This window comes from Loxodonta africana, chromosome 2 (assembly GCF_030014295.1).
Source record: "Loxodonta africana isolate mLoxAfr1 chromosome 2, mLoxAfr1.hap2, whole genome shotgun sequence".
NCBI lineage: Eukaryota > Metazoa > Chordata > Mammalia > Proboscidea > Elephantidae > Loxodonta > Loxodonta africana.
The window spans coordinates 165,140,921-165,167,885 of NC_087343.1; the positions used below are offsets into that span (position 1 = coordinate 165,140,921).

General features: G+C 47.2%; 1 protein-coding gene across 2 annotated transcripts in view; it reads left to right on the forward strand.

Annotated features, from left to right (window-relative positions):
- NDST1 (N-deacetylase and N-sulfotransferase 1) overlaps window positions 1-26,965 on the forward strand; it is a 173,266-nt gene that overhangs the window by 5,720 nt on the left and 140,581 nt on the right. The window lies entirely within an intron of this gene.

The window sequence follows — 26,965 nt, forward strand, 5'->3', positions numbered from 1 at the left end:
GCATGCTTGCCTGTTTTCCCATTCTTGCCTATTCTGTAATATTTCCTGGGACTTGGGCAGACATTAGCTCTGGCAGCATGCTTGTTCACTTCTCAACTTTTGTCTTTCTGAATATATGATGAATAAAACTTTCTTTTTACTTTAAAAAAAAAAAAACAGCCAATATGTTTGTGGTATTGTAAACAGGGAAAGAGTGATGGGAGATCAGGTTGGAGGCATGGCAGGAGCCACCTCCTGCAGGGCCTTACCTCCTGTAGTGAGCTTGAAGGAGTTCAGGACTGATCGTGGAAACAGATACAACCACAAGATAGCAGAACAGCTGAATACAGGGATTGGTCCCTCACAGCTGGAGACCTTCTAGAGGCAAGGGAGACCCCAGAAGGGGAGTAGGAGGAAGGAGAGGCTTACACATGCCTTCGTGATATCCTTCTGCAGCAAGGTGGGGAATCTTTGGGTGAGAGAGCTCTGAAGAACAGGTGCAGCTGAGGGTTCTTGTAACCAAGTGTTTTACCTTATCCATAGCTAGCGGTGATTGAACATAGTTTTGTGGGTTATGTAAAGCAGGCACACTCTAAGTGGCTAGAAATCTGCTTCTTTGGGCTATTTTTTAAAACAATTGCATTTGGCACCAGTGGGCTTTTTGGGCTAATGGGCCTCAGCTTGTTATGATGGAGGAAACAGCCTGGGACCAATACACAGAGGCCACCTTTGGCTCATTTATGTAACACCTCTCTATTGCTGTGTCTATATTCTCACCCTACCCACACCCATGTATTGTCAACACTGTGCTTGCCACCATCTCTTATAGTTCATTTATTCATTCAATAAATACTTACCGAGCACTTAGTATGTTTCCAGCACTGTTCTAGGGGATACATCAATGACCAAAACAGACAACAAGCCCTGCTCTCTTGGACTTCACATGTGAAAAGTGAGGGGTGAAAAGTGAGGGGTAGGGCAGACATAATAACCAAGTAACTTTTCTATTTTGTTAGGAGGTGATCGGTGCTCTGAAAGAAGCTATGTAGAGCAGGGTGAGGGATATTGGGGGCCAGGGTAAAGAGGCAAGGCAGGTTTCAGAGGTCAGTGGTAGCCTTGTTGAGGAGAGATTTGAGCAGAGATGGAGAACTATTATAGGCAGAGGGAATAACAAGTGTAAAGGCCCAACTGTGGGCACACAACTGGCATATTTTAAGAACAGCAAAGAGGTCAGTGTGGCTGGAGTAGAGTAGCAAGGGGAGCAGGATAGGAGATGAGGACATGAAATGATGAGAGGTAATGGGTGGTAGAAGCAGATCAGGTAGGTTGTTTAGGTCATTGTATTGACTTAGAGTGGAGCTATTGGAGGCTTTTGAGCAGAGGAGTGACAGGATCTGATTTATTTTTCAACAAGATCACTGTGGATGCTCTGTAGAGAGTAGACCGTCAGGGGTGGGGGCATCGAGATCCAAAAGTAGAAGCAGGGAGCCCAGTTAAGAAGCTTCAACAATAAACTGGGTGAAAACTGTTGGTCGCTCAGACCAGGATGGCATCAGTGGAGGTAGGAAGAAGTGGTCAAAATCTGGGTGGATTTTGAAAGTAGATCCAACAAATATCCTACTAGATTAGACGGGGGTGTGAGAGAATTGTCCAAGATGATTCCAGTGTTTACGACTGGAGTAGCTGGAAGGATGGGATAAGAAAGATTGAGGGTGAAGTAGATTTTGGGGGGAAATCAGATGTTCAGTGTTAGGCCTGGGATTGACATGTTTATTATATATCCTGGTGGAGAAGTTGCAGAGGTTGTTGGGATATGAGTCTGGAACTGAGGAGAGGATCTGGGCTGGAGGTGTAAATTTTGAATTCTTCAGCATATGGATGGTATTTAAAGTCATGAGGCTGGTTGAGACCACCAAGGGACTGAATGTAAGTAGAGTAGAGGTCCAGGTGACTGAGTTCTGGGACCTCCAACATTAAGAGCATGGAGATAGAGAAGGAGATAACCAAGGAAGAAGTAGTGAACAGTGAGGTGGGAGGAAAACCCAGAGAAGGGATGTCCTGGAAGCCACTGAAGAAAAGGAATCAAGGAGGAGGACTGGGCAGCTATCTCAGTGCTGCTGGGAGGCTGGGTAAAAAGGTGGAGAGCGACCACTGTATGTAGCAACATGGAAGAGCATGGGGACCTTGACGAGAGCAATTTCAGCTGGGTAGGGGTGAGCTTGTTTTCAGGGACTGGGAGGCATGAGATTGATGGTTTGTGGAGGAGCCACAGGTATTGGTAATGACCGTGGGAACAAATGGCTGAGATAGGGTGGAGGTCAAGACCACTGGAGAAGAGGAGGTCAGGGGGTACTAGAGGCCAGGGTATTAGAAGCATCATCCATGTGAATGTTGAAATTACCCAAGAATTAAAACAGGGGCAAACTGATTGAGATGACAATGAGTCGGGGCTAAAACCTTCAAGGAAGGAGGGGATGGACCCAGTGACTGACAGATGACTGTGCTGAGAAGGAGGAGTGAGTGCTGTGTTGTGATGACATGAGATTCAAAGCTGGGATCTTATAGGGAGGAGGGAGTGAGAATGGCCTGAAAGTGGCAGTGAGGAGTAGGGAGGACAGCATCTTCACCTCCCAACCAGGAGGATGAGGCTGTGGGAGGTAAGAGGAGAAGCCACCGAGAGGCCTGCAGGAGGGAATGCAGCATCCTAGGGGAAAGCCAGGTTTCCAGAGAGGACAAGACAGGAACATTCAGCAAAAAATTGTGGATAGAGGAGATTCTGCTGTGGATGTTCTAGAATCCCTGAGGGCAGCAGAAGTCTTTGAGGAGTTGAGGAAGGGATGGGAAGGAAGGAGGGGCTGTCTAGAGACTCACGGGGCCTAGAGTTTGGGAGACCAGGGATGTCCTGGGCCTGGGAGAGGGGTGAGAGGTAAAGGTCATAATGAGAATAGTGACTTAAAGTGGTTGTTGCTCAGTAAATCATAATAGCAGCAACAAGGCCTTCAATCAGACTTACGACACGCCAGGCCTTTATGAAGCACGTTGCATGTATCATCCATCCCACTGAATCCTCTCAGTAACCCTGTAAGGTGGAAACTTTTATTCCCCACACTTCACAGCTGAGAAAACAAGTAAACAGTCAACAGCCGTAAATGGAGGAGCCAGGACTTAAGCCTAGACAGTCATACTTCAGAGCCCAGTTAACCTTGGTCCCAGGCTTTTTGTAAATATCTGTTAATTGAATGAATGAAGAGCAGAGCAGGGAACTGACCTTGAGAAACCAGAACCCAAGCCATTTCCTCAAAGCCCAGCCTGGAAGACCCTTCACTTCCCATTTTTAACAACCAAAAAAACGAAAACCAAACCCAGTGTCATCGAGTCTATTCCGACTCATAGCGACCCTACAGGACAGAGTAGAACTGCCCCATAGAGTTTCCAAGGAGCGCCTGGCGGATTCGAACTGCCGACCCTTTAGTTAGCAGGCGTAGCACTTAACCACTACGCCACCAGGGTTTCCCATTTTTAACAACAGTTTTTTTTTTTTAATTATGTGTTAAGTGAAGTTTACAATTCAAGACAGTTTCTCATACAAAAACTTACACACATTGTTATGTGACCCTAGTTGCTCTCCCTACAATGTGACAGCACAGTACTTCTCTCCACCCTGTATTTCCTGTGTTCATTCAGCTAGCTTCTGTCTCCCTCTTCCTTCTCATCTCACCTCCAGACAGGAACTGCCCACGTAGTCTCATGTGTCTACTTAAGCTAAGCAGCACACTCCTCACCAGTATCATTTTATGTCCTATAGTACAGTCTAGTCTTTGTCTGAAGGGTTGGCTTTGAGAATGGTTTCAGTTTTGGACTAACAGAGAGTCCAGGGGCCGTGACCTCTGGGGTCCCTCCAGTCTCAGACCATTAAGTCTGGTCTTTTTACTAGAATTTGAAGTCTGCATCCCATTTTTCTCCTGCTGCATCAGGGATTCTCTGTTATGTTCCCTATCAGAACAGTCACTGGTGGTAGCCGGGCACTGTCTAGTTCTTCCAGTCTCAGGTTGATGGAGTCTTTGGTTTATGTGGCCCTTTCTGTCTCTTGGAAACCGTGGTGGCATAGTGGTTAAGTGCTACGGCTGCTCATCAAAGGGTTGGCAGTTTGAATCCGCCAAGTGCTTCTTGGAAACTCTATGGGCCAGTTGTACTCTGTCCTATGGGGTCACTATGAGTCGGAATCGACTCAATGGCACTGGGTTTGGTTTTTGGTTCGGTTTTTTCTGTCTCTTGGGCTCATATTTTCCTTGTGTCTTTGGTGTTTTTCATTCTCCTTTGCTGCAGGTGGGTTGAGACCAATTGATGGATCTTAGATGGCCACGTGCTAACTTTTAAGACCCCAGACGCCACTCACCAAAGTGGGATACAGAATGTTTTCTTAATACCCTTTGTTATGCCAGTTGACCTAGATGTCCCCTGAAACCATGGTCCCCAGACCCCCACCCCTGCTATTCTGTCTCTTGAAGTGTTTGGTTGTAATCAGAAAACTTCTTAGCTTTTGAATTAGTCCAGTTGTGCTGACTTCCCCTGTATTGTGTGTTGTCCTTCCCTTCACCTAAAATAATTCTTGTCTACTAATTAGTGAATACCCCCTCCCTCTCTCCCTCCCTGCCCTTGTAACCATCAAACAATGTTTTCTTCTGTGTTTAAACCTTGAGTTCTTATAATAGTGGTCTCATACAATATTTGCCCTTTTGCAGCTAATTTCACTTAGCAAAATGCCTTCCAGATTCCTCTATGTTATGTTTGACAGATTCATCATTGTTCTTTATCGTGCATAGTATTCCGTTGTGTGCATATACCATAATTTGTTTATCCATTCATCCATTGATGGGCATCTTGGTTGTTTCCATCTTTTTGCTATTGTAAACAGTGCTACAGTGAATATGGGTGTGCATATATCTATTTGTGTGAAGGCTCTTATTTCTCTAGGATATATTCCAAGGAGTGGGATTGCCGGGTAGTATGGTAGTTCTATTTCTAGCTTTCTGAGGAAGCGCCAGATCAATTTCCAAAGTGGTTGTACCATTTTACATTCCCACCAGTGTATGTGTATAAGTGTTCTAGTCTCTCCACAACCTCTCCCCATTTATTATTTTGTGCTTTTTTGGATTCATGCTAGCCTTGTTGGGGTGAGGTGGTATCTCATTGTAGTTTTGATTTGCATTTCTCTAATGGCTAAGGATCATGAGCATTTCCTCACGTATCTGTTAGCTGTCTGAATGTCTTCGGTGAAGTGCCTTTTCATATCCTTTGCCCATTTTTTTTTGGAATGGTAAAAATGTCTTTAATCATAGACAACATGACTATCTAGGTAGAAAATCCTACAAAAACTACGAAAAGCCACTAGAACTAATACATGAGCTGAGCAAAGTTTCAGGAAATAAGATCACTGTACAAAAATCAATTATATTTCTACATACTAACAAGGAACACTTTGAAAAAGAAATTTTTTAAAATAATTTTTATTGTGCTTTAAGTGAAAGTTTACAAATCAAGTCAGTCTCTCACACAAAAACTCATATACACCCTGCTACACACTCCCAGTTACTCTCCCCCAGTGAGACAGCCTGCTCTCTCCCTCCACTCTCTTTTTGTGTCCATTTCGCCAGCTTCTAACCCCCTCTACCCTCTCATCTCCCATCCAGGGAGGAGATGCCAACATAGTCTCAAGTGTCCACCTGATCCAAGAAGCTCACTCCTCATCAGCATCCTTCTCCAACCCATTGTCCAGTCCAATCCATATCTGAAGAGTTGGCTTCAGGAACGGTTCCTGTCCTGGGCCAACAGAAGGTCTGGGGGCCATGACCACTGGGATCCTTCTAGTCTCAGTCAGACCATTAAGTCTGGACTTGTGAGAATTTGGGGTCTGCATCCCACTGCTCTCCTGCTTCCTCAGGGGTTCTCTCTTGTGTTCCCTGTCAGGGCAATCATTGGTTGCAGCTGGGCACCATCTAGTTCTTCTGGTCTCAGGATTGTGTAGTCTCTGGTTCATGTGGACTTTTCTGTCTCTTGGGCTTATAATCCCTTTGTGTCCTTGGTGTTCTTCATTCCCCTTTGATCCAGGTGGGTTGAGACCAATTGATGCATCTTAGATGGCTGCTTGCTAGCGCTTAAGACCCCAGAGGCCACTCTTCAAAGTGCGATGCCCAATGTTTTCTTAATAGATTTTATTATGCCAATTGACTTAGATATCCCCTGAAACCATGGTCCCCAGACCCCTGCCCCTGCTATGCTGGCCTTTGAAGCATTCAGTTTATTCAGGAAACTGCTTTGCTTTGGGTTTAGTCCAATTGTGCTGACCTCCCCTGTATTGTGTGCTGTCTTTCCCTTCACCTAAAGTAGTTCTTACTATCTAATTAGTGAATGTCCCTCTCCCACCTTCCCTCCCTCCCTGCTCTCGTTACCATGAAAGAATGTTTTTTTTCTCAGTTTAAACTATTTTTCAAGTTCTTATTAATAGTGGTCTTACACAATATTTGTCCTTTTGCAACTGACTAATTTCACTCAGCGTGATGCTTTCCAGGTTCCTCCATGTTTTGAAATGTTTCTCAGATTCCTCACTGTTCTTTATCAATGCGTAGTATTCCATTGTGTGAATATACCGTAATTTATTTATCCATTCATCTGTTGATGGGCACCTTGGTTGCTTCCATCTTTTTGGTATTGTAAACAGTGCTACAATAAACATGGATGTGCATATATCTGTTCATGTAAAGGCTTTTATTTCTCTAGGATATATTCCAAGGAGTGGGATTACTGGATTGTATGGTAGTTCTATTTCTAACTTTTTAAAGAAGCGCCAAATCGATTTCCAAAGTGGTTGTACCATTTGACATTCCCACCAGCATCGTCTAAGTGTTCCGGTCTCTCCACATCCTCTCCAACATTTATTCTTTTGTGTTTTTTGGATTAATGCCAGCCTTATTGGAGTAAGATGAAATCTCATTGTAGCTTTGATCTGCATTTCTCTAATGGCTAATGATCTTGAACATTTCCTCATATATCTGTTAGCTACCTCAGTGTCTTCTTTAGTGAAGTGTCTATTCATATCTTTTGCCCATTTTTTAATTGGGTTATTTGTCTTTTTGCAGTTGAGTTTTTACAGTACCATGTGAATTTTAGAGATCAGGCGCTGATCAGAAATGTCATAGCTAAAAACTTTTTCCCAGTCTGTAGGTAGTCTTTTTACTCTTTTGGTGAAGTCTTTGGATGAGCATAGGTGTTTGATTTTTAGGAGCTCCCAGTTATCTGGTTTTTCTTCTACATTTTTTATAATGTTTTGTATACTGTTTATGCCATGTATTAGGGCTCCTAACGTTGTCCCTATTTTTTCTTCCGTGATTTTCATCGTTTTAGATTTTATATTTAGGTCTTTGGTCCATTTCGAGTTAGTTTTTGTGCATGGAGTGAGGTATGGATCTTTTTTCATTTTTTTGCAGATGGATATCCAGTTATGCCAGCACCATTTGTTAAAAAGACTGTCTTTTCCCCATTTAACTGTTTTGGGGCCTTTGTCAAATATCAGCTGCTCATATGTAGATGGATTTATGTCTGGATTCTCAATTCTGTTCCATTGGTCTATGTATCTGTTGCTGTACCAGTACCAGGCTGTTTTGACTACTGCGGCGGTATAACAGGTTTTAAAATCAGGTAAAGTAAGGCCTCCCACTTTGTTCTTCTTTTTCAGTAATGCCTTATTTATCTGGGGCTTCTTTCCCTTCCAGATGAAGTTGGTGATTTGTTTCTCCATCTCATTAAGGAATGTCATTGGGATTTGTATTGGAATTGCATTAAATGTATAGATCGCTTTTGGTAGAATAGACATTTTTATAACGTTAAGTCTTCCTATCCACGAGCAAGGTATGTTCTTCCACTTATGTAAGTCTCTTTTGGTTTCTTGCAGAAGTGTACTGTAGTTTTTGTATAAGTCTTTTACATCTCTGGTAAGATTTATTCCTAAGTATTTTATCTTCTTGGGGGCTACTGTAAATGGCATTGATTTGGTGATTTCCTCTTTGATGTTCTTTTTGTTGGTGTAGAGGAATCCAACTGATTTTTGTATGTTTATCTTGTATCCCGATACTCTGCTGAACTCTTCTAATAGTTTCAGTAGTTCTCTGAAGGATTCCTTAGCTTTTGCCCATTTTTTAACTGGGTGATTTGTCTTTTTTTTGTAACAACAGTTCTTATTTTAATTTGTCATTAGGCTCCATCTCTCCTCCCCTCGGAGGGAAGTTTTACAAAAGGGAGAGAGAGGACGGTGGGGAAAAGAAGGTGTGATTCAGAAAGGGGGAGTTAGTTCACCGTAGACACATAGCCAGGAGTCAGAGACCAACTGCAGTCTAGTTGGTACGGGGGCCTCCTCAAAAGTATTGGCCCCTGTCTTAGTTGCCTAGTGCTACTATAACAGAAACACCACAAGTGGGTGGCTTTAATAAACAGAAATTTATTTTTTACAATTTAAAACCGGAAAAAACCAAACCTGTTGCTGTTGAGTCAGACTTGTAGCGACCCTGTAGGACAGAGTATAGTTGCCCCATAGGGTTTCCAGGGAGTGGCTGGTGAATTCAAACTGGCAACCTTTTGGTTAGCAGCCACACTCTTAACATCTGCACCAGCAGGGCTCCTGGCTCTAGGGGAAGGCTTCCTCTCGATCTCCCAGCTCTGGAAGAAGGTCTTTGTCTCTGTTTAGCTTCCATCCTCCTTCTCTTGATGATCTTCATGTGGCTTGGCCTCTATCTTCCCCCATCTCTCCTTTCTGCTTGCTTACACTTAATCTGCTCTTTTTATGTCTCAAAAGAGATTGATTTAAGACTCATCCTATACTAATACTGCCTCATTAACACAACAAAGAAAACCCATTCCCAAATGAGATTATAACCATAGGTATAGAGGTGAGGATTTACAGCACTTCTTTTTTTTTTTTTTAATAATTTTTATTGTGCTTTAAGCGAAAGTTTACAAGTCAGTCTCTCACAAAAAAAACCCATATACACCTTGTTACACACTCCCAATTACTCTCCCCCAATGAGACAGCCTGCTCTCTCCCTCCACTCTCTCTTTTCATGTCCTTTTCGCCAGCTTCTAACCCCCTCCACCCTCTCATCTCCCCTCCAGGCAGGAGATGCCAACATAGTCTCAAGTGTCCACCTAATCCAAGAAGTTCACTCCTCACCAGCATCCCTCTGCAACCCATTGTCCAGTCCAATCCGTGTCTGAAGAGTTGGCTTCGTGAATGGTTCCTGTCCTGGGGCAACAGAAGGTCTGGGGGCCATGACCACCGCGGCCCTTCCAGTCTCAGACCATTAAGTCTGGTCTTATGAGAATTTGGGGTCTGCATCCCACTGCTCTCCTGCTCCCTCAGGGGTTCCTGTTGTGTTTCCTGTTAGGGAAGTCATCAGTTGTAGCTGGGCACCATCTAGTTCTTCTGGCCTCAGGATGATGTAGTCTCTGGTTCATGTGGCCCTTTCTGTCTCTTGGGCTTGTAATTACCTTGTGTCCTTGGTGTTCTTCATTCTCCTTTGATCCAGGTGGGTTGAGACCAATTGATGCATCTTAGATGGCTGCTTGCTAGCATTTAAGACCCCAGAGACCACTCTTCAAAGTGGGATGCAGAATGTTTTCCTAATAGATTTTATTATGCTAGTTGTCTTAGATGTCCCCTGGAACCATGGTCCCCAGACCCCTGCCCCTGCTACACTGGCCTTCGAAGCATTCAGTACAACACTTATTTCGAGGTTTACAGCCCAATCCAGGAAACTGCTCCCTTGATTCTCATTCCTGAGAATCCTGAGTGTCCCTGTGATTGTCATTCCTGAGAGGGTGCGGGTGTGAGGAAATGGGTCTGCAGTGGGTGCTGGGCCCTAGAACCACGCCAGCTCTGGCCTGCTTGTCTAAGTGCAAACAAGGGAGGGAGCGGCATGTTATGTGTGTTTGGGTTCAGGCCAGGTCACGCCCTCCGGGGGAGAGAGCTGCAAAGGGTCTGGAGTGGCACAGCCTGAGGCAGTGCCCTGCACCCATTCCTAAAAGCCCACAGTCTCTATTTTGCTCAGGCCAGAGGTTCATCTGCCTTTGATGCTCACAGGCCTCACCACAGTCAGGGGCCCTGTATGGGTCTAGTACCCTCTCCCACTTACCATACAGAGGTACGTGACTGGGCCTGCCAGGAATAAGGAGTAAGGGGCATGGACGAAGGAGTAGGGGTGAGGGAACCTGTGAGGGAACAGAGGGCAGGTCTAGCTTGTTCAGGGGTCTCTGGGGGAGGTGCCATTAAGTAGAGGCCCAGAGTGTGAGTAGAGGCCAGCCAGGGCAAGGAGTAGAGGGTAGGGGAGAATTAGCAGGCTGAGGAAACAGCCTGTGGGAAGGTCTTAGGGCAAAGGAAAGCTTGGCTAGTTCACAGATTTGGGAGAAGTCCTTCATGGCTGGAAGGAGGGAGAGAGTGGTGGGGGGCGAGAGCAAAGATTTGGGGATGGGCCTTTTAAGCCGGGGTTCAGGGTTAGGACTTTATGCTGACGGGTGAGAAGCCTGTGAGGATAAGAACCCCCCATTGGCAGCCCCTCTGTTTGCTCCTAAGCCCAGCTCTTCATAGGGGAAAGGCAGGACATGGTTCTAGGGAGCTCCCCTACCCAGGGTGAGAGGAACAGAGGGGCTGAGAATGCCTGTTCTTGCCTATGTCCCCATTAGATGGCGCCTGGTCTCCGCACTGCTGGTGGACGGACATGCCTGGTACATCTGGGGAAGGAGTATAGTTTCTGTGCCCAGAAGGTGGTTGGTGTGTGTGTGTGTGTGTGTGTGTTGTGTGTGTGTGTGTGTGTAATAGTTTCTGTGCCCAGAAGGTGGTTGGTGTGTGTGTGTGTGTGTGTTGTGTGTGTGTGTGTGTAACCCTGAACTCAGACACCCTGGAGTCTCTGTGGCCCGAGCACTTACAAGGCCCTTCTGAAAAGACTTCAGCCAGGATATCCTGCCCAGGACTTGGTGATTTGTGATGTGACGAGGGCCTTCTTATGCACACTCCCTTTCTGCCTCAGCACACCCTCAGAAGCTCAGAATTATTATCTGTATTTTACAGAGCAGAAAGTGGAGGCAGGGACATGTCTAAGGTCACTCAGCTGGTTTAGAGTGGAATAAGTGTTCAAAGATTGCAACTGGGCCTTCTAGATCCATATCTAGGGGTTGGTGTACTTGGCCACGAACCTTGCGAAGGACCTGCCCTGAGTCATCTCAAAGGGAAGAACAAGACCCAATGGGTTGATGTAACGGGACGTGGGTCTTGGGTCATTTATTCATTTAACACATTTAGTGAGCACCTACTCTGTGCCAGCCACTGTGCTAGACACTGGTGAAGATAATGCAATGGATAACGTAGACATGGGTCCCTTTCCTCATGCACGGGACAATCTAATGGGAGAGGCAGTTAGGCGTTATACAAGGAAACTGGTCAATAACTTGATCCTTGCAAATTGTGATAAGTGCTGTGAGGGAAACAGACCCAAGAAGGCCCCACATGTGGGCTTACTCAGACTGTCTGAAGAGGAGACACTGAGGTGAGACCTGGAGGGTGAACAGGTGCTGCCTGGACAAACAACATTCCAGGTTGAGGAAACAGTTAGGCAGGGCAGAGCTTGAGGAACTGCAAGGAGGTGGAGTGGGGCCAGGAGAGGGGAGAGAGGTGAGGCCAGTGAGGAGGGTGGGGACCGTGTCCTGTGGGCCTGTGGGCCCTGGTAAGGACTGTGGGTTATATTCTAAATGACATGAGAAGGGGTGACAGGTTTTCGATTTGTGCGTTTAAAAGTCCACTCTTGCTTTGTTTGGAGAATTGGCCGAAGGTGAGTGAGAGCAGGAGGAGGTTAAGACGGTGCCGCAGTGAGAGGTTTGGTGGCTGGATTATGATGGCAGCAGTAAAGACGGAGAGCAGTGTCAAAATTTGAGAAATGTCCTGGAAGTAGAATCTGTAGAACTTTCAGATGGGTTGGATGCAGGCGTGAGGATGCTCCCCAGGATCCTGCCTTGAGCAATGGGTGAATGGCAGGCCATTTACTAAAGTGAGGAAGCCTGGGGGGAAGCTATGACTCGGGAAAGGGTCCAGCTCTGACCCTGTCATTTTTGGAGCCACCTGTGTGACATTCCATCAGAAAGATGGGACAGGCAGTTGTAGCTCATTGGAAAGATCGGGGCTGCTGATGTCAGTTCAGGAGCATCTAGATTGTATTTAACGTCAAGGGATTAGATGGGATCACTTCAAACAGCCCACAGCCCAGGCAGTGGGAGGTAGTGAGGGCCCTGTCACTGCAGGTGTGCAAGGAGAGGCCGGTTGATACCAGTCATGGCTGCTGGAGAGGGAAGCCTCTCTGAGAGGAGGTAGGAGAGAATGGCCTCTGAGGATGATCATTTCCCACTGCTAGAGACCAGGACCCCGGTGGCCCTGAGGCTATGAGGAGGAGCTGGACGTGGTGACTCTATTTCTTTGTCTGGTTACATCCTCCTTTCCCAGTGGCACCCGTCCCTCTACTGCCATCTGTTGAGGGCCCATCGACTCAGACCCTGGGGTGGTGCATGGGGTGGGGACAGCCCTAGGGATGTAATTACAGCTGGGGGCAGGGCTCTTGAGTTTCCGATGCCAATGCCACCTGGTGTGAGGTTCCTCTTTCTGGCACCTTGGGAGTGGGGGAGTCCCTCCCCTAGGACATCTCTGTTGACAGGCCCCTCCCTCCCAACTGCAGCCACTCAGCATCTCTTAGAGGAGGGCCAGGCCTAGAGAGCAGCTACCTTCTGCATTCCCACCTGGAAAGGCATTGCGTCAGGTGGCACAGCATCCCTGGAGGGTGGGAGGGGGTAAATGGTGGGACTGCCAAGCTTAATTAGTGCTTGCGGAGCCCTGGAACCCAAGCAGAGGAGCTGTAGCATCTGAGAGGCCCCCCCAGACTTCCATCTTCAAAACCTCCCCACCAGCTTGGATGAAAGGGCCAGGGAGGGGCCAGGTATTAATAGTAATTATTAGTTTCACTAATAAGGAGAAGAAGTGGGATTACCACCAAGTCCAACTTGTTCTCCCCCTTTGTCTTTCTTTCCTTCCTGCAGGCTCCATCTCCTTTTTCTTTTCCTCCTTCTCCCTTGCTCCTCCCACCCACTTTCTCTTCTCTAGGCCTTGTCACTCTGTCTGTCCTTGTGTCAAGGCTTTGGAGTCCGCCTGCCTCACTTGATCTCATCAGCTCTCTGTTTGGAGATGTCTGGGGCACCGGGATGTTCAGAGAACACCCCTGTGCTTGTCTGGCTTGCAGTGGGAGAGTGGGAGGACATGTAGGGGTGGAGGGTGAGTGTGTCAGGGAGTCTGTTCATTCATTCATCCCCCATCTTACGCATAGGCATCAAAACACTCTGTGCCCAGCACTGGGTTAGGCTCCGAGATTCAATGCTGAACAGGACAGACCTGGGCCCTGCCCTCAAGAGCTGGCATTCAGACAATAGGCAGTAAACTGGTAAGTATGAGGTCACAGATTGTGACGCACACTGTAAAGGGACTAAACAGCAGATAGGATGGTGTGCTACGTGGGGGACTACTTTAGACTGGGGGAACCAGGGAGACCTCCCTAAAAGGTGACATGTGAGCTGAGACTTGAATCACGAGAAGGACCCAGTGGTGAGAGAAGGCTGAGAAAAGAGCTCTGGCAGGCAGAGTGGCAACTGCAAAAACCCTGAGTGGGGAAGAGCTTGGCACGTTTGAGGAGATGGAAGGAAGAGAAGGTGGCTGGAGGGGAGAGCGAGAGGGAGAAGGGGCAAGATAAGTTGGGGACAGGGCCAGCTTCATGAGCATGTGACCTGTGTAATCACACAGGGCTCTGTGCTTGGTTTAATCCTCTGCTGTCACTGTCTTGACATTCTTAATAATTTTTGAACAGTAGTTCTGCATTTTCATTTTGTACTGGGACCACAAATTATGAAGCTAGTCCCGATTAGAGAGGTTGGCAAAAGAAGTGGGTGTCTGTGTGTAGAAATATGAGGACCACATGGCTGGTGTTTGTTGAATGAATGAATGAGTGAATGAATCCATGTGTGCATATGGACGTGCTCCTCTGAGAGGGTATCTGAGGACCACAGTGGCCTTGACCAGGGGCTGCTGCCGCGTGGAGAGGGCTCACACATAGACGTGGCCTGAAGTCTGCAGCCCTGACACTGTTTTAAGGGTTCACTGTCTGAGGGGTCCCGGAAGCTCTGTGCACCAGGCCTGAAGCAGCGCTGTAAACAGGTGGATGAGGCCAGGCTTTGGGAAACAGGGTGACTGCTCCATCCCAAATGGAGGTGGCCCTGTCTTGCGTGAGACTTTGGAGCCAAACAGACCTGAGTTCAAATCTGAATCTGATACTCTGCCTAGTGGATGTGACTAAGCATCTGTGGGTGGGTGATTTGCTTCTCTGATCCTCAGTTTCCTCCTGTGTAAACTGGAGATCACTACTTCATAGACTCTTAAAGGAAAGCCCTTGGCAGAGTTCGGAGCTTGGTAAATATTTGCAATAATAATTATTATCATACGATCTCTGGAGACTTGTGTAAATATTTGCCTCTGCCACTGAATGCCTGCATAATCATGAACAAGTCACTGAATTCTCCTGGCCACAGTTTCCTCTTCTGTGAAATGGGGATGATGACAATCTAACCTATCTCTAACCAGGGTGGTTGGGACGATCCAATACAATCACCACTGGAGAGCCTCTTTGTACATTGACGTGCAAATGTGAGTTGTTCTCAGATTCCTAACTGCCATCTCCGCCATCTTGGGCAGTCTTTCTCAAAATCTTTTTTTTTTTTTTTAAATAATACTTGGAATTTTTGGTGAATATGCAGTAAGTTAGGTTTCCATTTGACAATTTCCACACAAATTGTTTCTGTGACATTAGTTACATTTATCACAATGTGTCAAGATTCTCTTTGTGTTCTGTTTGTTCCCTTTTTAGTACTCTAGTTTCCCTGCCCCCTTACCTTCTCATCTTTGCTTTGGAGTAATTGTTGACCTTGTAGTGTCATGCTGATGGTTTTTAAACAGGGCACCAATCTTATGGGTAATGTCCTTTATTTTGTGTTGCCGCTCTGCTATTTCGCTAAACGGTGATCTCAGGGGGTAGGCTCGGTTCTAGGTTGAAAGAGTGTTTCAGGGCAATGGTCTCAGGGAGTCCTCTGTTCTCTACTGTTCCAGTTTGCCTGACTTTTTTTTTTTTTTTAAATAAGAATTTTAGTTCCGCTTCATAAGGACACCCTGGTTCTTGGCAGATCACGGAACACAGTCCTTTGATTCCCAGCCCTGAGTTTTGTCATCACACTGGAAAGTCTGCCTGGGAGTGAACCTCAAGTTCAAGGTCCTTGGTTGGGCAAGGAAGAGGAGGTCCAGAGGTTGAGACGGGGAAACGGGGAGGATGAGCTGAGGGAGGACAAAGGACCCAAAGCCAAAATTTCCAGTGGCCTTGTTTCCTGTCTTACTCTGGGGGCAGGAAGCAGCTGGAAAGCTGCAAGAATTAGCTGGAGGACACCCCAGGGTGAGCAGAGCCCCCACTTCATCTCCCTCATATGCCCCAAAGGCTGATTTGCAGGCGCCGCCACAACTCTTGAGAAACCCTGAGCAGCACCAGCCTGCGAGGGGGAACCCCATCCCCCACTGATGGGAGGAACCAGGGGTGGGGGAGCTAAAAGGGCCCTCAGAGCCATCCTAGAGTGAAGAGTGTGCGTTCTGGAGTCAGTTGGACCGACATCTAGGCTCAGGCACTAACCAGCTCTGTGACCTCAGGGCTACTTAGCCACTCCATGCCTCAGTTTCCTTGCCTAGAACACAGGGGTCATAGTCATGCCTTCCCATAGCGTTGGGAGAATTGAGTGCGCTAATGGTATGTACCCAGAAACCCAATGGCGTCAGCTTTTAGCAAAGCCCAGCATATAGGAAGTGCTTTAGAAAGGTTAGTTATGTTCTTTTAAACTGTAAAGCCACCCAGCAAGTTGTGACAGAGTTGGTCAGATCTCCTGGGAGATGGATTCAAAGCTTTTCCCTCTATTTTGCTGCATCTCTTGGTTGGCAGCATTCATTCATTCATTCCTTTATTCAGTAAGTATTTATGGTGTGTGTTTATGCCACCAAAGGGTGGCAGATGGAGGCGGGGGCTTTGGACCTGATTGGTTCCTGGAGGGCCATTTTAGTGAGAAGTAATGTTTATTCAGCACCAACTATTGGCTTAGATTATATACACTCAGATTCCCTCAACCCTGGAAATGGGGTGTTACCCCAGTTTAACAGAGGAGGGAGCTGAGGTAAAGTATGGACACAAGCTCACACAGTTAAATAAGTAGCAGCCTTGGGACTCGAACCCAGGCCTGCCTCATTGCAAAGTTTGTGCTTTTTTAAGTCTAGACTCCAGGTCTGCTTTTGTGCTACACACCCTGCCTTCCTGTCCCTACATTGGCAGAGCCAGCTCCCAAGAGGCCAAAGATCCAGGCTGTTTTCTGTTCCCCTCTGTAGCAGGATTTTTGTCATTTCCTCCCTGGTTCTCCTGACCATGTGGAACAACCTTGGGGCTTTCCCGAGAGGGGAAACCCAACCTGGAAGGAGCCCATGGAAAATGTGGCTGCAGGTGACTCCTGATGTTTGTCTCCTCAGCTGCAGAGTGTCTGGGTGGCTGGGAGTTGGGGCAAGATGGGCCCTGAGCCAGTGATTCCCCAGAGGCCTAGACCTGGCCTCCCTCTTGCTCTGTGGCCTGAGACGAGTCATAGCCCTCTCTGGGTCTCAGTTTCCCCACCTGTAAAAGCTCTGGCACTGGGCCCTCTGCATGCCATTTGGGCTGGGAGTTTATGTGCCGATGGCCAATCCTCTGCACATCTTTCCTCTTGGGCCCTTGTCAGGATAAAATGAGACAGTGGTTATGAAAGAACTTTGAAACTGAAATCAAGGCTGGGTCACGGAGCTGATGCAGAGGCTAATTATTATGGACCGAGGCCCTGAACATCCTCACCGTCCAGCTCTGACTTCTTGCCCTACCCAGACTCCTGCCTATGCCCAAGCCCCCACCCCCTAGACCCTCCTGGGTCATGGAGGAACCTGGGCCAAGGCACTAACCAGGAGATTTCTGGGACTGGCGTGAGCATCTTGAAGGCAAGAATTCACAACCTAGATACAACATCTGTGGGGCCTTCCTGCAGCCTCCCTGACATCCTGCCATGTAGGATTGGGTCCTTGGCTTTCCCCACAGCCAGATGGAGGGGGAGTTTGGGAGTTGGAAGAGGAGACCTATTGCCAACCAGAAAGCGCTTTTCCAGCCGAACATAATGCTCGAACACCTTGTGCCTAACTTGGGAAGCCGCTTACGCTCTCAGCCCTCAGTTTCCCCATCTGTACCTGAAGGGGACATATTTAGAAGGCCCTTTGTGTTCTCCCAGCCCCAGATGGTGGGCTTCTGACTTCTGCCCTCCCCAGGTCTCCAGGCTCCAGTGTTGAGCAAATGGAGACCAGTTCTACTCTCAGGGGATTCCAGCTGGGGTTTTAGCCACACTCCCCAGCTCCATCTGCTGCAGTAGACCCTGGATGCTCTCCAGAGTGGACAGAAACCAAGGAAGGGAGGCAGGGGCAGGCCCCCCTCCGCAGCAGGTCGCAAAGGCAGGAGTCTCACTTCCAGAGCCTGTGCCGTGGATGGAGAGTTGACGAGCTATATGTAGGGGTGGCCAGTGAGGCAGCTCCATGTGGAGGGACCAGCCTGCCGGGTGCATGGGTACACCCACCCCCTCCCACCAGCTGGGGCAGATGGTGGGGGCGGCCAAGGTGAGGGCTTCTTGCTCCTCCCCTCCTCAGGGGCTCTGCAGGGGTCTGGATTTCTTTCCACACAAAAGGTGTGGGGAGAAGCCTTCCCCACAAGCAGCCTTGGGGCTCCTGGAACATTTCAATCCAGTGGAATCACAGTTGTAGCATTACAGAACCCTAGTATGCCACAGAATTCTAGAATATCTGAGGCACAGCATCCTGGAATTTTAGAAAAGTGAGTCATAGGATTGTAGGCTTCTAAGCTGTGTTGTCCAATACTGTAGCCGGTAGCCGCGTGTGGCTAAGGAGCACTTGAAATCTGACTAGACTGCGTTGAGATGTGCTGTAAATGTAAAACACACAGTGGGTTTTGAACACAATACAAAAGAAAGAATTGAAAACATTTCATTAATAATTTCTTTATACTAATTACACATTGAAATAGTAATATTTTGGATATGTTGGGTTAAGTCCATAAAAAAAGTCCATATATTATTAAAATTAATTTTACTTGTTTCTTTTTACATTTTAAAATGTGGCTACTAGGAAACTTAAAATCTTATATGTGCCTTGCATTGTATGTCTATGGGCAGAGCTGTTCTAGAACCTTAGATTCATAATACTTAAAAATCTCAGGATCATGAAATTGTATATGTAAAAAGTTGGAGTATAGAATTGTAACATTTCAGAATCTGAAGGTAACAGAATTTTAAAACCAGATTCCCAGAACTTTACATCACTGACTTTGAATCTTAGCTACTAACTAACTCTCAGAGCCTGAAGGAATCTGAGAAGAATCCTGGCCCATCTCCTACCCAAAGCAGAGATCCCCCTAGCCCACTAGTGCTGACCCAGCCCCTGCCTCGCCCTTTCCTTCCCTGTGGAGAATTCACTGCCCTCAAGGCTGCTAAGACAGTACTTTCTGGGGCCTTTAGGCCAAGTCTTCATTCTCTTTCACAGGAAAGGTGGGGAGCCTGGCTCCTCTCCCTCTCCCTCCCGAGCTGCTGTCCTACAGGCTACGGGGCCCACCCCAACACATGTCCCAACATGTGGGCTCCCAGGACTCAGCAGGGACCCTCAGCCCCAGATGGCCCACTCCGCTTCCCTATCCCTCTGCAGAACTGTTTCTGGGACACCAATAACAGAGCGGGGTCCTTCCAGCCTCGCCAGTTTTGTTTTCAGCTGTTATTTTTATGGGTTGAGCAGACATGTTTGTGTTCACAAATTAAAGTCTAGAAGGATGATGGGTATCGTTCAATGACCTTTAGCAAAATTGTTGAAAATATGCACGGCAAAACATACACCAATTCAACAATTTCTGTATTTACAATTCAGTGACTTCGATTACATTCTTCAAGTTGTGCAGCCATTCTCATTGTTGTTTTCCAAATTGTTCCTCCCCCCGTTAGCATAAACTCACTGCCCCTCAAGCTTTCTGTCTAACCTTTTAAGTTGTTATTGTCAATTTGATCCCGTATAGGTAATTCTTTAAAAAAGCACAATGCTCAAGGCAGACAGTCTTTACTAATTAAGCTAAACCATTGTTCGGTTTTAAGAAGACTTCAGGTGATATTTTTGATTTTAAGGTTTATAGATTATATCAAGGTAATAGTTTTGGGAGTTCATCCAGCCTCAATGGCTGCAGGAAGTCTGGAGTCCGTGAGAATTTGAAATGTGGACATTTTTTCCCCCTTTTTAATCAGGATTCTTCTCTAGAATTTTTGATCAAAACATTCAGTAATGGCAGCCAGGCACCATCCAGTTCTGGTCATATAGCAAAGGAGGCAGTGTTCATGGAGGGAATTAGCCATGCATTCCATTTCCTCCTCCTTTTCCTGACTCTCCTTCTTCTGTTACTTCAGGCAGTCTCTTTCATTTTGTAGATTATCCTGTCTCTCCATCTGGGTGACTGGTCGGTACCACATGGCCCCTAGGTCCTGCTCTGCTCCCAGCTTCAGGTAGATGAGCGATGGGTGACTGACTACAGGTGTTGACATGTGGAATGTCACAGGGATCAAGAGGTGAACTTAGGGTATACCAAATCTGCTTGGAAAATGCTTTTTTCTATTTAAAAAAGTGGGGAGGAAAAAGGAAGAGGCTTTATCATCGACAGAGTCAGGAATTCCAAGGCAGGACTCAGTGGCATTGACTCAGAGGGCCTCAGAGGAGAAAGAACACTAGAGGTCAGTCAGGAGAGACGGGAGGAGGAGGTGGGGCTGGAGCTGGACCTTGAATGATGGGGGAAGGGGATAGAATTGTGAAGAAGCAGAGGGGAAGGCATTCTGGGCAGAAGGAATCCTGAACACACATGGCCCATGCTCAGGACTTGAGGGGACTTGGCTGCCCAGAATGGGGGGGTCACAGTGTGATAGGGCTGGGAGGGCAGGCCAGCTGGCTAAGGGCAGCCTGGGAGTGAACCTCTGGGGTGTGTGTGTGCCTTTGTGCCTACGAGAGAGAGGGAGAACTCGGGTGAGCTCTAGGGGAGTGTTGGATAAAAATGACAGTAACAGCTTGTTTTAGTCATCTAGTGCTGCTATAACAGAAATACCACAAGGGGATGGCTTTAACAAAGAGAAGTTTGTTTCCTTTAAAGTAGGCTAAAAGTCCAAATTCAGGGCGTCAGTTCCAGGGGAAGGCTTTCTTTCTCTGTTAGACTTCTCATTAATCTTCCCCTGCCTAGGAACTTCTCCATGCAGGGACCCCAGGTCCAAAGTGCTGTGCTCCCAGCACTGCTTTCTTGGTGGCATGAGGTCCCCCCCCCACCGCCCCCGTCTCTCTGCTAGCTTCTCTCTTTTATATCTCAAAAGACATTGCCTCAAGGCACAATCCAATCTTGTAGATTGAGTCCTGCCTCACTAACACAACTGCCACCCATCCCCCCCATTAATATCATAGAGGAAAATCATACAATAACAGGAATCATGGCCCAGCCAAATTGATGCATATATTTTGGGGGGGACATAATTCAATTCATGACACAGCTATAGCTATACTAGGCATTGTGCTTCCGCAGTTTCCTAATATTTAATTCTGTCAGCTACCCTGTGAGGTAACTACAGTTATCACCTTCTACAAATAAACAAATGAAGCCAAATAGTTAAGTAACCATAAGTAAGGGTTGTCTCTGGATTCAAACTCAAGACAGTCAAACTCTAAAGCCCTTAGGCACTGGATGGAGGGTGGGCTGGGGAGGAGGGAAGTTAGGGGAGTGGTGTGGTGTGTGCAGCGTATGCGTGCGAATGAGTTCAACTATGTGCTGTGTGTGTATGTGTATGTAGGATATCCCTGCTATTTCCTGAGTCTTCCCTCCTCCAGACCCAAGCTCCATCTCAAGACAGACCCAGCCCAGGCAGGTCCATGTGAAGTCGGGGCCTTGGAATGGTAAGAATTTCTATGCCTGTCAGAGCAGATCGCCCCCAGACAAGCATCTGGCCAGTCCCATAGCCAACTTCCCAACAGGGTCAACACTGCCCATATCACCATGCTGGAACATCCCCAAGGGCCCAGGAATTGTGTCTGGACCTGGGAGGCCTTGCCTTGTTGGTGCCACCTCCTTCCCAGCTCCTGACAGTCAGGGGCCTCAGATCTAGTCCTAGTTCTACCACCTGTTACGATATCTGAGCAGGCCCTGTCCCTCCCCTCCCTGGGCTTCAGTGTCTCAATTTCTGTAATGAAGCGCATTGGACTCATTCAAGAATCACAGACTCAGATGCTAACGGGGCCAAGAAGGTAATGAAGATGAACAGAGTGGCTTGGGTGTGTGCATATGGAGAGGTGGGGCCAGAGAACTGGACATCATCCTCCTGATCTGTGACCTCAATGATCCCTTCCTGTCCTCACCTCATGGAGACACCTCTGGACTTGTGGGGAGACAAGGGGCCTTGGGAAAGCTACTCAACTGTTCAGCCGTTGTTTAAATGGAAAATGAAAGTTGTAATGCCTACCCCCTGCCCCACTGGAGTGGTAAGGATGAACTAAATTGATGGGAACAGGTGTAGAGAAACTTCTTTTCTGTTTATCCTTTTGATTTGAGTGATGTTAAAAGTGTTTGACTCCAGGTAGCGAAGCGAAGTCTGTGGGTGGTACAAATGATTAAGCACTCAGGTGCTAACCAAAAGGTTGGAGGTTTGAGTCTACCCAGAGGTGCCTTGGAGGAAAGGCCTGGCGATCTACTTTAGAAAAATCAGCCATTGAATGCCCTATGAGCGTAGTTCTGCTCTGACACACGTGGAGTCACTGTGAGACAGAATTGACAGCTGCTTTTTTTTCTTTTTTTTTTTTTTCTTGTTCTTTCTTTAGTAAAGAGAATCAGGAAATGAAGATGTCAGTAGTGGAAGAGTGAGTGACAAATGGCCTGGAGGTGAGGGCAAGGCCAGGGCAGAGCCCCTCTTGAGAGTGTCTGAGCTTTCCACTCTGACCTCTGTTTGTTCTGAACTCCGCCCTACCCCTGTCCTGCCCTCAGGGGGCTTAGAGCCTAGCACTGATAACAATCCTTTAGAGAGCACACTTGGGGGAGTGTTTTTCCGATTGTCAGGTTGTAATCAGTGAGTTACAGTTATAAGTTATAAAGCAAATTTACTTTTTTTTTTTCCTAGAAGCCTTTCTCTTCCCTGTGTGAGGATTTTCATCTTTCCTCTTTCATTCCTGTTCTTTAGGTCAAGCTGAACCCTCCAGGGATTTGAAAGAGCGTGGGCTGGTGATCTGAAGATCTGTGTCTGTGTTTAGCATAGTTCAGTTCTTTTGCAAGCTAAGGGTATCTCTAGTAGATTGGCCAGACCTCCATTTTCTCGTCTGTAAAATGGGCATGAAAAGTCTCTGCTGTATCTACCACTTCGCTGCTGTGCGGCCCTCAGAATTGTTGTACGGTGCTTTATAAAAGCTGAAAAAGTGCTACAGGTGAAAGGGACTATGCTAGGTGAATCGGAAGCCCACTCTTCCCCTGGCTACCCCTGGGAGCAAGGGATGGGCCAGGGAAGGTGTGACAAGCATCCTTAGGCTCTGCCTGAAACGTGAAACCTGGCCCCTGAAATGGGACTGCTTTGGGAACCATTTGGAAGCACTCTCTAAACAGCAGCATCCTTGATGAAAGTGGGTGTGTGCTGCCACAGAAAAAGACACAGAACCTAGGTCGTATTTGGGGGCTCGTGGCACTTGGGGACCAGGAGGTGAGTAAGTAGTGACAAGAGCTCAGGCTTTTAGTTGAGTGGACCTGGATTTGAAACCTCTTCTGCCACTACTGTCTGTGTGACCTTGGGAAAGTTGCTTGGTCTCTCTGAACTTCATGCTATCTGGGTTGTTGAAGTAACAAACAGAAAGTAGGTGGCAAGCACCAGAGTAAGTAACACTTTGTAGACAGTCTGGTTTCCAGAACCATTCATATCTGTTGTCCATTTGAAGCATGGATAACCTGCCTATTTTACAGATTTCCTGCCAGAAAGAAAAGAGTCTCTGCCCTTGAAGAGCTCACAGTGGTGTGTGTATGAGAGAGAGAGGGAGAGAAAGAGAGTGAGAGAGAGCACTGTTACACTAACTGTGTGGTCAGTGCTGTCATTATGGTGACCTGTGTTCTCCAAACCACAAATCAGGTCGTGTGGACTGGCAGAGCCTATTTTCTGCCTCCACTGAAGTCCAAACATGAAATCACATGTAGTTACACATTCATCGGATTACTTTTTTTAAAAGATGCAAATGACATGCAATTTGAATTGTCCCTGACAAATCCCACTATATTCCAAGAAAATCACTAGAGGCATGACTGGGGCCCATACAGAGCCCTGGTAGAAGTAGGAAGGCTTCCAAGAGGAGGGTCTGCTTAAGTGGGGCCTTGAAGGCTCAATAGGAGGTCTCCAGAAAGAGAAAGAGGCAGTGGCTTGAATGCCCTTGAGACAGGACTGCATCAGGCTTCTGTAGAGCCCACCTACTCTTCCTGCTCTAGACAACACTGTTGGGAACTGGTGATGCTAGCTAAAGTAGCAAACCATCTTTTTCACTTTACTCTTTTCTTTACTTTTCACTTTCATTGTTCTAAAGGCCCACCCTTGCCTCCTGGGAAATAAAATTGTTACAGGCCATTATAACAACATGGTCACATTGCATTGTATCTTCCCATGAATTTACATGTCTGTGGCTCACAGTAGACTATCAGTTCCTTCAGCACAGGGGCCAGATCTTTTTGCTCATCTCTGTATTCACCTCCACCCCAACCCAGATGGTATGAGGAAGAATATAGGAGAGGTACTATAGGGTTGCTCTGAGTCGGAATTGACTTGATGGTCATGGGTTTGGTTTTGGTTTAACTACTAAATGTTGAATGAATGAATGGAAGTACCCTTGGTAGGCATTTTGTAGGTAGGTAATGTTCTCTGTTTTGTCACAAATCTATTAACTTTCATTTCATCTGTTTAGTTAGCAAATATGTGTGGTTATCTACCATCTGCCTGGCCCTGTGGGGGTGGGGAGGTAGCACTAGGGCTCAGCGGTGTCTGAGACAAACATGGCCCTGCCCCACAAAGAGCTTATGTTCTAGAGGGACAGACACTGACAAGTAACTACATGGGTAATGGAGCTGTTCAGGGGATGTAGAGAGAGGGATGTGAAGTGTATACCAGAAGGCCTGTTCTTGATTAGGGGCCTAGGGAAAGTCTCAGGAGGAAATGAAGTTTAACCTGAGACCTAAAGGATCAGAATTAATCATTTAGCTAACATTTAGATAGTGCTTATTATGTGACAGGTACCACACCAAGTACTTTACATATTACAACTCATTTAGTCCTCACAACAGCCGGATGCAGTAGATACTATTATCCTTACTTTAGAGATGAGGAAACTGAGCAGGGAAAGGTTGAATAACTGGCCCAAGGTCACACAGCTTGTAAGTGACCAAGACAGAAATCAAACCCAGGCTGTCTAGCTCTATACATTTAACAAGGAATTAGATAAAGGGGAGGACTGGGGTATACCATTTAGAACAAGGAAGAGATGAGGCTGGACAACAAGGCAGGGAATTTTATCCTGAGAACAATGGGAGCCATTGATGGTTTTAAGTAGAAAATAGGCATGATGAGATTGCATTAGAGGGTACAAAGCTGGAGGGGAAGAGAGCAGTTAAGAGTCTGTTAACATGGACCAAGACAGCCGATTGTGGCTAAGACTAGGGTGGCAGTGATGATGGTGAAGAAATGTGGTTGGGCTACAAAAAATAAAAAACTGAGGCAGAACCAATGGGACTCGCTCATGGATGGAATGTGAGGATAAGGGGGAGGTCCAAGGTTTCTGGATCAGATGTGCGGATTGGGCTCTCAGGAGAAGGGGATAAGCAGGTTTAGGGGGAAGATGATGATTTCAGCTTTTGACTTGGAGGTGACATTGGCACAGCCAGAAAAGTGTCAGCTGGGCAGTAGGGAGGCCACTTGAGCTGAGGAGGGAGTCTATGTAGTAGGAGCAGTCAGCATAAAGAAGGTCCCAAAGCTCTGGGAGAGGTGAGTGTGTCCTGGCAGGATGGAGGAGTTGGCATCTCAAGGGCAGTCTTCCTCTGAACCTCCTGAGGTGTGGTTAGAAATGCAGGTGCCCAGCTTCACCTGGACCCACTGAGGCCAACTCCTTGGGTGAGGCTTGAGTCTTTCCTCCTTATAGGTTTTTGGGTGACTGTGAGCTGGAAGGCTTTGGGTCCAACTCAATGAACAGAACAGCAACTGTGAAAACTTGAGAAGAGTAGGAAGAGATGGGCAGTCACCCCACCTCATGGCTGTGCCCTCAATGCTGAGGGTGAGTCTGCTCTGGATCCTTAGGTCCATTGGTGAGATGCCGGCTCTAGCCCAGCTCTGGCAGGAGGACGGTTCTGTGACATGATGGGCCTCTTTGCCTCTGGTCCCTCCCTTCCTCTCCACACCTCTGTCACCTGCTGACAGCCTTCTCATCCCTCTGGGCCTTCAGGATAGTGTTCAGTCTATGGAGGCACTCACCCAAGGTCACCCCTAATCTGAACAAGCCTCTCCAGTTTTCTAGATCACTCTTTCCTTCTTGTCTCCCCTGACCCGCTCCCAACTGCCACACTCAGCTATTCCTAAACCCTTTCCATTTGGTCTTTGAACAGGCTGTTCCTTCTGCTGAAAATATCCCACTCCTCACCCTGAACCCACCCATTCTTTGGGCTACTTTTCCCAAAAGCCCCCTCAGATTGTTCCCTTCTTCCTCACAGTCAGGAAAATGGAAGCAGAAGGACCAGTGTGTGCCTCCAGTAGGCCCTGAACACAGCCAGCATCTAGACACAGGAAGGGACATGCAATGCAGGTCACCGCCACACAAGCCTGGGCACTTCCTGAGGGTACATATCCATGCCTCTTTCAGCCCTGCATCCCCTTACCAGGAGCACAGAGCCTGGCACTGAGGATGCTTATAGGGCCTCATGTGAATGGAACGATCTTCTAAAGCAGATAATAGCATGAGTAAGATTCTAGGGGCTTGTTTAACATGCCCAAGGCCCAGGCCATCTGCAAGGACTTTAGATCATTGGCCATAGGAACACATATTCCCAAGGAGAACTTGCTGATTTCTCTAACCAAACGGGTAGGGTGGCTGGAGTGTGGGCTAGGAAGTCACAACCTGTCTTTGAAAAATGGCCTGACATTTGGGCTCCTGGCCACCTCTGTTAGGCTCAGTCCTGTCTGACTATACTGCATCCAGAGGTCCCACGTGGGCATATTTGGGAATTAGGAGCCGGGGATTTATCCCCAACTTGCTCAGCATCTCTCCTGGTCCAGGCCTCAACATCTTTCCCCCTTAGAGACATGAGTGGGCCAATGGAATGCCCCTTCTCCCCGGTACAGGGAGGTCATCCTTTGATAGAAATGGGGTGAGTCTATTAGATCCTCACATGCCGAGCTCAGCCTCTCTGTCTCCCTTTGCTTTGTTCTGGCTGCTCCTATATTTTTTGAGCTTTGCTCCTACAGTTAGATAATCTTGAGCATTTTGGGGATCTTAGGAATCCATCAATCCACTGTTTTCCAGATTTGCCCTGGTTTTCCTCTAGACCCACAGAATCAGGATCTGCAGTGGGGAGGTCTACAGATGTGTATCATTAACAGGCTTCTTAAGGGAGTCATGCCCAATCCAAGCCCCATGGATGGTAAAAAAAAAAAAAAAAAAAAGAAAGAAAGAAAAGAAAACAACAAAAAA